The sequence below is a fragment of the Hippopotamus amphibius genome, chromosome 4 (genome assembly GCF_030028045.1).
Source record: "Hippopotamus amphibius kiboko isolate mHipAmp2 chromosome 4, mHipAmp2.hap2, whole genome shotgun sequence".
Classification (NCBI taxonomy): Eukaryota; Metazoa; Chordata; class Mammalia; order Artiodactyla; family Hippopotamidae; genus Hippopotamus; species Hippopotamus amphibius.
Genome location: NC_080189.1, coordinates 55,966,599 through 55,979,471, shown reverse-complemented (window position 1 = coordinate 55,979,471; position 12,873 = coordinate 55,966,599).

Here is a 12,873-nt window from a genome sequence, read left to right as displayed (position 1 = left end):
CAGGATGGTGGGCCAAAGGCTGCCCAAGGCACATCCCCTTCTGCTCCTGCGGAGGGCGGCTGCTTCGGTTCATCCTGACTAGAGTTGGGAAAAGGGACGGGAAGCAGGGCAATTTCTCACAACAAACAGACACGGAAAAAAGGTACCCTGGAAAATCAACAAAGCTTTCTCTACTTGACGACCCTTTCTTTCTTTTTTTTTTTTCCTTTTTTTATAAATAAGATTTTAGCTATAGGTTTTTGTTTTTTGTTTTAAATATTTATTTATTTGGCTGTGCCAGGTCTTAGTTGTGGGCATGTGGGATCTAGATCCCTTACCAGGGATTGAACCCGGGCCCCCTGCATTGGGAGCATGGAGTCTTAACCACTAGACCACCAAGGAAGTCTCCATTTTCTTTTTATAATTAGAAATATTGTGGAACGAAAGAAGGTCTTCTTTTGGGAGAAGTTCCATGTTGGTTTCCCACAGAGAAGGAGGCATTTTGGTGATGTGTCCTGCATAATGGTTTTGTGGTTTCAGATTTTGACTCGAAAGAAAGAGTTCTGAAGTTGTCATGGACCTTTGCAGGTGCTCTGGTTTAGCACTAGCCACACAGAAGAGGGCAGCAGGTTAAGAAGAGGAATGTGATGTCAGCAGAGACAAGCCTCCCTTCCCTTAGGGGTCATGATATTTATGTGCATCTTTTTTGGGCAGGCTTGGTCTGGCCGTCTTTTTCTACGTGACCAACAGAACACCGTCAGACAGACAGAAAGGCAGGAAGTTCTGAGAGCTGCTTCATGGTTATTGTTACTAAGGAAACCAATTCTTTAGTATTCATGCGTTCCACAGACCATTGCTCTGAAGCTCTGAGGCTGAGGCAATGTCACGGAATAGCACGAGGGAGAAGATGGGATGAAAACAGACAAGCAGTTAAATATGGAAGCTGTTTAAGACTATGTTGCTAATTTAGCCATCATTTGTGATTACTAATGGCTTTAAAAATGAGATCACTGCTGGCATCAGGTGCTTTATAGAGTGATCAGGTGTCCATCTTGCTGTTGCATTTGTATAATCATATTCACATACTATCCACACACAGGGAAGAAAACCCTCTCTGGAGGGGACAAAGACCCTTGAAATCTGGTTCCACTGTGAGAAAATCATCACTGTGTGAAAATGGCCTTGGAAATTTATCTCCATCTCTTGTCCCTATTCCAAAATGCCTTGCCCTTAGTATCTGAAGATGGAGATGGCAAGTGTATTATTAATGACCACAAAGGCAATAGCTTCTCTAGCAGAGGATGAGAGCATTCACCATAGCTGAGCATCAGTCCCCAAATCTAAGAGAAGTCAAAGTCCCGAAAGGACACCCGTACTCCTGCCGATGGGCCTGTGGGTGGCAAAGGCCTTCAGAACATTACAGAGCTAAGTCAAAGAATATGGAACCCTGTGCTGCTGATCAGACGGAGTGAAGGAGGAGAGCTGGAGCAACTAGGGGGACACAGTCCGCTTCACATCACTACTCGCCTCCAGTCATCAGAATGATGATCCATGAATGTTGCAGCCGAGATTGTAGCCAACTAGCAATTTTCCTAATGCGAATCTAAACAAGGGGATCGCTAAGAACTCTTTCTCTCATAGAGACGCAGTATAAACGGAAATATTTAAGTTCGAAAAGGAGTGTCATGCCCCTTCTCTTTCACCCACACAGCCGAGGGGAAAACACTGGGGATTCTAGGGGCATCTCTTGGTTTGGGGATACAAGTATCCATTGAACTAGATCATCATTAACCTCCCAGTGCAAGGTCGCATCACTGGCATCCTTTCCAGATTTTTCCCTTTGCTGCAATAATTGCAGTTTGAGTATATATTTATGCGACTGCTTTTTTAAAACAAACAAATAAATAAATAGATTAAATAAATAAATACATTTAGGCTGTGCTTGATCTTTGTTGCTGCATGTAGGCTTTCTCTAGATGTGGCGAGCAGGGCTACTCTTCATTGCAGTGCACGGGCTTCTCATTGCTGTGGCTTCTGTTGTTGCAGAGCATGGGCTCTAGGTGCACAGGCTTCAGTAGCTGTGGCACTCGGGCTTAGTTGCTCTATGGCATGTGGGATCTTCCCGGCCCAGGGATTGAACCCACATCCCCTGCATTGACAGGCGGATTCTTAACCACTGTGCCACCAGGGAGGTCCCTTATGTGACTGTTCGATACTGTCTGCCCTCCCCCAAGTTAGACTCCAAGTTTAAGGGAAGCAGAGGCTGAGCAGTGCAGGCTCATCATGGATTCCTCAGGGCCCGTCACAGGGACTGGTATAGAGTTGGCTCTTGGCAAATGTTTCTTAAATAAATTATTTAAAGTTATGAATAAATGCGCACAATGAAGTAAATTTGAAGATAAGAGAAACAAGATCCTGAAGCAGAGGGTCACTAAATGGTGTGGCCGCGGGCTGATTTTCTCCCCAAAACATTTGCTATGTACACAGTGCCTTGAGCATAGAATGCTCATGGGACGAACGAAATGAATGAATGAATTGTGAGCTGGGAAAAGTCATCTCTCATTTTGTTTTCTTTGCTTACATGACTAGACTATAGAAACAGCAATGTTAAAAAAAACCCACTCTTTTTTGTGCCACAAACATGTGAAAAGATAGTTAAAATATAAACAACCCAGGATCTGGCTAAGTGACTCCTTTTGGCCATTCCTTTAGCAAAACAAAGGGGCCAGAGTCTATTTTTGATGGAAATGGCAAAAACGAGTCAGCCAGATCGTAGGTTATGGACACCTTCAATGTCCTAAGGAAGAACTCCTGGCCGGTTGTCTGTGAATGCTGCCTTGAGAGGCTTCTGTTTCACATGTGCTGAGACCTGGAGCTACAGTTTATTCATTCAGTGATTAGTTGCCTCCTTCATTGATTCACTCAACACGCATTTATTAAGTGCCATATGCTAGTTACTGAACTATGAGCATCCACCATACACCAGGGGAAAAAGAGAGTTAAAGCCTCTCATGGTTTACTTGGGAAACTATAGCTGTAAAAAGATGACTCCACACTAGCATGAGAGTTGAAAAACAGACGCCTTTAGCACTCAGTACTTTCTCATCCGTAGCACTGATGAGAGACTCGTTATTGCACTTTTAGTGGGCTGTGAGCGCCGCAAAGGCTAGCCGGCTTTTATCTTAACCATCTTTGTACCTCCAATAACTGGCACTATCCTTGGCACACAGTGGACCTCAGTAAATATCTGTCTATTGACTAAGTGTAGCTAACATTTATCACAGGATCCAAGCCCCAGGTTATGAATGTTAGCAGGCAGTGCCTCATTTAATTCTCATAACACCGTTAGGATCGAGTTGCTGTTATTATTTCCATTTTGCACATGAGGAAACTGAGACATGGAGAAGCTGAGGAACTTTACTAGGACACACAGCAAGCAAAGTGACAGAGCCAGCCTTCAACCTAGGTCTGTCTGACATATATCCACCATGGGCTCCTGCTTTTCTAATAGGTTGAACCATAAGAAATTGCTGATATTTGGTCCTTTTGACCTACAGAAATAGCAAGTGTATAAGCAGATAAGTAACAATGTACTTATAATCTAATATAAGTAGGTGAAATAAAATAAAGGAAAGGTTATACATGGGGCACTGGGGAAGCAAAGCAGGGGCAGGGATCAGGGGTGGCTTCCTGAGGCAGCCTTGTAGGATGACCAGGGATGAATTGGTGTTTTGGTGGAAGGAGGGGTACAGCATGGGCACTCACCCACCCCCTCACTCAGCCCATCTTCCATATGGGCTCACCATGTGCCAGACCCAGGGCTCACGTGAAGAGGAAGCAGAGCTTGGAGTCGTGCAGGGAGGACAGTGATAATAAAATGGGGTATTTATTATGCTCTAGTAAAATGCCCCCAGGATACACAGCAAAGGCACGGATGTGATGATAGTGGTCTGGACCAGAGGGAGCAAAGGATTCCAGTCTGGGAAGTAAGACGAGGGGAAGCAGGTGCCCTTAGGAAGGGCCCGGATGCTTGGCATGACCTGGACGCAGAATGCAGGAGCAGCTAGTGGAGTGTGTGTGGCAGAAGACGGCTCCAGAAGATTCCCTTGGCTACATCATGGGGGAGGGTTTGGGGGGATGCATGGGAGGCAGGACGAGCACTTGAAGCCGTTTGGGTGGAAATATTGAGAGCCTGAAACTCACAGAGGCAGAGGAAATACTGAGGATCAAGTCCAGTGAAGTTTAGAGCTGGATAAACCCTGAGAATTATCAATTACTCTAGGTGTGCTGTGAGACACAAGTGTTCTGATTCAATTAGTTTAAATCGCTAGAAAGACTGCACTATCTTTCTACACAAAGGATTCTTCATGCCAGATGGCTCTTTGTGCTAGGTTCCCTCCTTAAAATCCCTCTTTGGATATGTTTAAATTCATTTGGGGTTCTTGGCTGTTAGAATGTGCTTCTTTTAACATTTATGTTCATGGAGGAAGAGCTTTTAATAAAAGATTATGGAACTTCACCTCTTCTGAATCTAGATCTATTTCTCACTCCCACATGCCTCCTTGAATAGTGTCAGGAATCTCTGTTCTCAATGTTTGCAGTATGAATTTTTGAATTGGCTGCCTCATGTTTCCTCTGTTCTAGTTCTTGAAACAGACAGGGGCCACTTTTGCTCCCCCACTGGCCCTCAAAACAAATATCAACATCGCAGGCACCAGGAAATATCATGAAGCCCATTCAGAGTAATGACAAAGCTTTATAACCCCTCCTGATACATCAAATGCAGTGAAAGCTATTAATAATTATAGAAGATATGCAGATTTGGAGTTTTAAAATCAACCACAAAAAAGTGTTTTTAAATTGAACAGACTAAATCCTAGCTATATCTAAAAAAGTGTTCATGTTATAATGTATTTAGTGAAGCTCAATCGACCAAAGGTTGTCACAGAACAGAAATATGGGACATTAAAAAACGAAGACAATTCAGCAAAAGGCCATATTTTGGTTAAGTGCAGGATCATAAATTCAAATATGATTTTTGAGGTTCTCTGATCAAAAACAGGGCTCGACCATCGGGCTTTCCCTTGCTATAATTAAGGCTATCTGTTAGTCTGGCCACTCTGTATGGTCACAAACAAACCTTTTGGATAGAGGTGGCCAGATGTAACAACCACATCTGTTGTCTTGGGAAGCTGAGCAGAAAGGAAGTTGCAGAGTTGCTAATTGGTAAATTTCGTTCCTGCATTAGCGTTCTGTTGCTGTTGTAATTCCCACAATTGCAGCCAACAGAATTCCCCCTAAAACAATGGAGCATCTTTATTTCCTGAAGGTAAATCTAAAAAGAGCCCTTGTGGGAAACAGTCACCTCTAATGTCCCATTTACCACAGAGGGCAACAGCGCTGGGAACCCGCTAAGAGAGCAACAATGGAGATTTATGTTGCCATCTGTCTCTGGTAGATTTAAATGTTTATGTCTCCCATAGTTGTAGGGTTTTGGCAGCAATATTGTTGACACCCAAGAAGAAAAGATGTGATTAAAATTGAGACTAAGAGCGGAAAGTCGATCTGATCCAATATGATATTTTTGTCATCACAGCTTACTGCTTCTCTTTCTCTCTCCTGCTCCCCTGCTGACTTTTTTTTTTTCAAAACCAAACCAAACCAAAAAATCAGCAAAATCATTGACAAAATCAATGATCTCTGCTGTTTACCTTAGCTGAGTCTCTATCAAAACTTCCTAGAGTCCAAACAATACTTGTTAACTGTGGGAAAGAGAAAGTGAGTATGGTGGTGTGCAAGGAGTCCCCTGGAACAATAGAAACTCAGCCTTCAAACCAACAGTAAGGACACTGTTGCAAAACTTTGAATGAACACTCCCCCTCTCAGCTCCTTTCAAAGCTTTGTGAATTTCAGTCATTTCTCTTCTGGTCCCAATACAGTAATCTTTGGATTACTCAAAGATTTTTCACATTCTCTGTACAATTTATTTTAATATAAATTATTCGCTGAATAAAAAATGTATATGAAATCTCTCCTTTTTCCCCTCTGGAGTAACTCACTCTCCCTAAGGATGTGAACAATAGGATTTGTGTTTGAGCAAGCTGTTAAAAATAAGACAAGCTTTAGGAAGAAATCACATGTGACTCAGTTCTAAAAATAAATAAATAAAGCCTGGGGAGAGTAGGGGGCAGAGAGAATGACTTAGGGGAAAAAAGAACAAGCAATTCATTTTCATGAATTGCAAGACATGGTCTAAATATAGAAATGGAGACTCCAGTCATCTCTGAGGGCTGAGCATCACTCCTGGCACCACCCCCCACACTGAAATACACACTTTCATTTGTCAGCCTGCAAAGACAAATCTCTGCACCCCTAGCATTTCTCTACGCTTGGAAAATTGATGGCACACCCTCTCATGGCTATGGCCTCAGAATCATAACCTTGTGGAAAAGAGATTTTGTTCCCTTGAATGAGGTGGGGTTGAAAACTAGATCATCCATCCTAAAAGATGTTATTTTAGTCCGCTGCAAAACATTTAAAGCTAGAGAGGTGCTTATTTAATTCTTTGGCACAGCAGGGTTTTTAGAAAATTGGTATTAAAAAGCTACCTACTCAGGCTAAGTCAAATCCACCCATTAGCAAGTCTTAGAGACTAGAGATGGAAGGAGTGCTGATTTTTGGCTACTTGGGGAGGGTTCTTTTTCCTTTGGGACAGTTGCTGCCTGGCTTGGGGACGCAGGAAAGTAATGAAGGACAGAGAACAAAACTCCTCTGTATAACATGTGGTTTCCTGTGAGGAAAGTGGGACTCCAGGCAGTTATCACCTCCAGATTAGAAAGCAAAGGTTTCCCAAGTGCTGATCTCCATAACATGCAGTTGCAGATAATTTTTAAAACAGAGCCCTAACTCCCAGAATTTCAAGAAGATCTCAGTTTTGGATTTTTCTCCTTTTCTACCAAACATCCAGATCAGTAAGCAAATGCATACTAGGACAGGGCCTCTAAGAGGTGTGGTCATTTTAACACAAGTCTGCATATGATTTGAAACACCTCCCATCAAGAGGTGGAGTCTAATTCCCCTCCCTTTAAATATCGAGCTAGTCTTAGTGACTTGCTTCTGAGTAAGAGCTGGTAACAGAAATGCTTCTCTGTGACTTTCAGGCTAGTTCATCAAAGGCAATACAGCTTCTTTCTGGCTGTCTCTCTTGAGGTATATCCCTTTGGAGCATGGAAACCATCATGCCAGAGAAACCGCAGAGAGAGAGAGCGAGAGCATGTGGAGACAGACAGAAGATGCCTACAGAGACCCAGCAGTTCCGGCCCTCAACCGTTCAGGTCTTCTCAGCCTATGAGCCAGATGTGTGAGCGCGGAAGGCCTTGAGTTGGCTCTGACCCCAGCCATCTCTGAAATCTTAAGCCAGAACCACCCAAACAAGCTGATCCAGAGTATTGGATCCATAGAAACCATGAAATAGAACACAAGTGAATGCTGTTTTTAGGCTACCAATTTGGAAGGTTGGGGGGGGGGGCGGTGATTTGTTTTACAACAATAGATAAATGGAAATGTTTTGGTACCTAGAAGTGAGTTATTGCCATAACAAAATTTAAAAATATGTAGCAGTGGTTCAGGGCCTGGGTAAAGGGTGGAGATGGGAAGAGCTTTGAAGAGGCTGTCGGCAAGGGATTAAAGGAAAGTGAGGAAGGTGTGTTGGAAGCTGGAGGAAAGGATTCCCTGGTTATGAAACAGTGGAAAGTCTAGGGATATCTTCACCAGTGGTAACACGGAAAATAGAAGATGCACTTAAGAAGCTCATGATTCAGTAAGATTTCCAGGCAGAGCGTTCAAGGTGCACCTGATTCTTCCAGATGCCTGTAGAAAATATGAGAGGATAAAGGTGAACTAAAGAAAGGATTGTTAGCTATAAAAGAGCCAAGGCTGTGAGGGTTCCAAAAAATAAAACTATTCCTCAGCTTAATCTTCTCTGGATGGCAAATGAGGCTAAAATTAAAATATGTAATTTCTATATAAAGATGACGAACTCATTGTTGAGACCTCAACCAGGTTTGAGGTAGTACCACACAGATTCTTTCAAACCGTCCAAAGGCCCTTGAAAGATATGATAAGGCATGCCTTTTAGATGTCTCCGTTAAACAGAAATGCTTATAAAAGTCTTAAGGGCACAGTCGCTCAGTAGCCTTAGAGGAAGTCTAAGGTAGAGAAAAGCTTTTCTCAATGAGATTTGTGGATGTGGTGTTTGTTTAATGGACCGAACCCTAATAAGATTGATGAGAAACAATGAAATATTAAGGACACTTGTCCTAACGAGAACATTGCCAGCTCAGACTAAAATGGACAGAGGTGGTATAAAGTGAAAAGAGGCTTTTGGACTCCCAAAATTCTGTGGGAAAGAAGCAGGCTCAGAAAACTACACAGCTATAAAAATTTTATAAAACAGGAAGGATAATTCAGAGGGAGGCAGCAAGAGCCCAAAGAATGAAGTCAAGAGCCATAGAGAATCATTCCTAGGGAACCACACTGAGCTCTAATCAAAGAACTGGCAACATTGCCTGCCTGGCTGGATTTCAGAATTGCTACAGACTGATTACTGGATTGCTACAGACTCAGAAATGTCTATAGTGGCTATCCTATGCCTATCCCACCAAAGTATGTTGGATGCGGGGAGCAAATAACTTGTCACTTTAGTTCACAGATTTTCAGATCAAGAACTGTACTCGGGAAGCGGTAATTAAGAATCTGCACCTACAGAACCTAGTCTGCAGCACCTGAACCTGATTTGGGTGATGGGATACCGGACTGTGTGAGATGGATACCATCCAGATGAGATAGTTGGGAGTTCAAGGCGGGGGTGAGTGTATTTTGCATGTGGGATCAATATATATAACTTGTGGTCCAAGGGCAGACTGCTGTGGTTTTAAAACACCCACAATTTTTTGACATTCTTTCCACCAAAAGGTGGATTCTAATTCTGCTCCCTTTAAATACAGGCTGGCCTTCATGACTCGCTTCTAATGAATGGAATGCAAGGCCATAAAGAGCAATACACCTTCTACCTGATTCTGTTGGTCCACGTGCTTTGGAGCCCTGAGCCACCGGATTAACTGTGCAGCTGACCTGAGCCATCATCCTTAAGAGACCTTGCGCAGACACCACGTTCAGTTAGCTCTGCTCCAGCTCTTTCAGCTCCCAGCTCTCTGAGTCGTCCCAGCTCTGGCACCAGGTATGTGAGTGACGAGCCTTAAACGTGACCCCAGCTAAGCCACCCTCTGACTGCAGTCTTATGAGAAACTTCAAGTCAGAACCACCCAACTGAACTGCTCCTGAACTCCTGACCCATAGAATTGAGAGGTAATCAATGACTTGTTTTTTAAGACACTAAATTTTTAGGTGATTTTTAAAGCAGCAACAGATAATCAGAACAAGGGGTTACCAGTCACATTTTATTCTGTGTGAATGGGAATCCCTGGAGTTTTTCAGCAAGATGGTAACCCAGGAGTTTGTGCAAACCCAGTTGTCAGTGTTAGTCGACATCTCCAGGCTTTGTCCGGGCCACTCTGTGTCTCACTTTTTCTCACCTCTTCCCTGGTTTGCTGCTTTCGTTTGACTCCACATCTTGACTTCATGTGACACTAAGCTTCAAGATGAGACCTTAATAACCTGGTGCCCTGGCTTTGCTAATATCTTTTGGACCTTCTGGTCTAGTTCTCCCTGGGATTTCCCCCAAATATCGCCCTGATGTCCTCTTCAGCACACCTGTGCCTGACAAGATAGCAAACGGAGGCCCCTTCCCTCCCCATCCCAGATTCTCTCTGCATTTTGGGCATCTGGGAGACACACACATCTAAGCTCCGTTTCCACCCCTGGCAGGCAGTGTGGGCTTAGAAGGTAGGGCATGACCCCAGGCTTCCCAACGAATCCTCTGCCCGACCAAGCAGGGGAGAGGGTGAAGGGGAGACTTGAGAGGGAGGAAAATACACTGGTTCAGAGGTTATGCATCTAAACTTTCCTATAGTGATCACCGTCATGGATGACCATTGGAATCACTTCAGGAGATTTTTAAAAGTACACATACCTGGGCTGCCACCCCTGCGACTGTGATTCATGAGAAATGTTCCATAAGCTCCCCAGGTGATTTTGGTACTCAGCCAAGTGTAGGAACCACTTCAGTGAGCTCCTTGAGGAGATCTTTCCCTCTGTGGTTTCTCTTTCTCCCACAGAGCCAGGCCATACCTTCTATATGCATGTCATAGCATATAGTGTACATATGGTATATTCACATTGTTTGCAGGCTTCTAAACCCTTTCTTAGGATGGTAAACTATATTCAATTTCACTTGTTTAATCTGTATTATCCTTTAATCATTGATTTATCTAAAAAAAAAACGTAGTTAAACATCTACTGTGCCTTGGTTGCCATTTTCAAGCTTGAGGAGATAGAGATTGAGAAAAGGTCTGTATTGTGACTATTTCCAAAGTGATGTGGGAACACGGAAGAGGAGAAACTGTTTCGAGGGGAATTCTGGAATGTTTGGCAACAGAGATAGTTTTGAAACAGGGCTTTAAAAGGATTAATGGGAACCTGCTTGCTCGAAAAGTGGGAAAGGGCATTCCAATCAGAAGGAACAGTGTGTGCAAAAGAACAGGGGCATGTAGAGGTCTGGAACATCCAGGGATCAATGGGAGGTTTAGCACGGTGCCTGGGGAGGGTGTGTGTGGAGAGATGCGGGATGAGCCTGGGAAGAAAAAGGTCAAGAAGCAATGCTGTGCTGGAAAACAGGCTCTCTCTCAAAAACAAAACAAAACAAAATAAAACAAAACATAACAAAAACAACAAAAAAACCCAAAACCAAAACCACAAAGAAAAAAAAAAAACAACCACCCTGATATATAGAGTTTGCCAATTTCTGTGGTGTAAATACTCTCATCTGATTTCACGTTATCAGTGATTTAAGAACTGGCTCACCAAATTCCTAGATATACAATTGGTTCTGGTGAGCTGGTATCAGCTAGTTCCAGCACATGACTGACCGGAGGCAGATCCTTTAATTCCAAGAGATGTGCTGAAACAATTTTACCTTTACGAAGTCTGCTTCCATGGGATCAGAGTAGGGTGGGCCAATGACATGCACCATGGACCTGAGAGCTCACGGGAGCTCATTCTCAGCCTCCTATCACCCACGAGCAGTGCCCTCAGACTCAGGCAAGAGGGACCCCTGTTTTGGTTCCCGTGTTTAAAGGGCCTGGCGTAACCCTCCTCCACAGAATGAGGCATCTGTGGTGCCACGCCAAACAGGAACCCACCTCCCCCACATCCACTCATACACTCCAGACGCCTGGGACCCTGGAATTCTCTCTGCAAATGGAGTCTCCTGCAAAAACCCCCTCCCTAAGTGCGTGTGGCTGAAGCCCAAGGGCCGGCCAAGGAGGGGCTGTTTGCCAAGGGTATGGACAGAGCATGGATGTGGGGGGGTGTCCACATATATGCATGCTCCTTGCTGCCAAGTTTTGGTGAACTTAGGGGAGTTTAAGAATTCTGAGTGCAACTCTGGCTTTCTAGGTCATTATGAGGACGTATTTGTCAAGGTAAAAGAATAGAACTTATTTAATATTTTGTCAGTTGAATTTATACTTTATATATGGTACTTGGGCTTCCATTTGGGCTCTACCCTGGGCCCGGCAAGTGTCAGGGGTGGTCCTGCCCTACCCCATTAGCAGGGCACGTTCTAAGCCAAGGTAAGCAAACAACAGCCCCCAGGCAGATCCCTGCCCACTGTATGTTTTTAACAGGCTGTGAGCTGCAAATGCGTTTTACTTTTAACACAGCTTTTAAAAATCAAAAGCAAAATATTTCATGACGTGAAAATTATATGAAATTCAAACTTCAGTGTCCCATAAATTGTTTCATTGGAACACAGCCATGCGTATTCATTTATATATAGGGCATGGCTGTTTTCACACTATGACAGTAGAGTGAGTCGCTTTGACAGAGACTGTATGGCTCAGAAAGCTGAATATATTTCCCATCTGGCTCTTACAGAAAGTTTGCCTGCTCGCTCCCTGCAGGAGCAGACAGACAGGAGGAAGGAAAGGGTCTAGCAGTTCTCACGTGGAGTGCATGATAGAAATACTTGTTGAGCTCCCAAACAGACCAGTGCCAGGGACCCACCCTCAATATTTCTAGAATGAATGGGTCTGGAGTGGGGTTGTTTTCAAAACTTCCCCATGATTCTAATGAGAGCCAGGGCTGCAGGCTGCTGGGCTAATGGGATTGGATACCTGAGGGTCTGGATTTCCCAAATGTTTGGCAGAATAAGGACTTGTGCCTACTTGCCCCAAGGATCTGCAAGGTACCCAGTTATTCAATTTGGTTGAAGATGGAGAGAGGGAAGAGAGTCATTGTTTCACACTGTAGTAGGATCTATAAGCTAAGCTGCATTTGAACCTAAATCCTTGAACCACTGCTCCAAACATATGTCCCTGGATGTCCCCAGCATTGTCTGCATCTGTCAGGCAGGCACACCTTGGGCTGTAGGAGCACATGACCTTCGCCGGGACCCCCGCTGGGTCACTTCTCAGGATACACTCCAACAGGGAACCCTTACCCCATCTTTGCAGCGTGCCTTCTGTCATTATTGGTGGTCTCGCAGGGAAGGAGAAAAAAGACAACTCTATCAGAATCCCATTCTCCCCCGGCACAGTCAGCACCGCTGGCAGAGGCTGGCTCCGGGGCTGCAAGGCTTCTCCGAGCTATTATTGTGCCTGGCTCTCTCTCAGCATGACTCAACGCAGACAATACAGCACACCGAGAGCACGGGGGATGAACAGCAAATACGAAGCCGTGGATTTTTTAAAAATCTTGTCAGTTTTCTCCTGATTT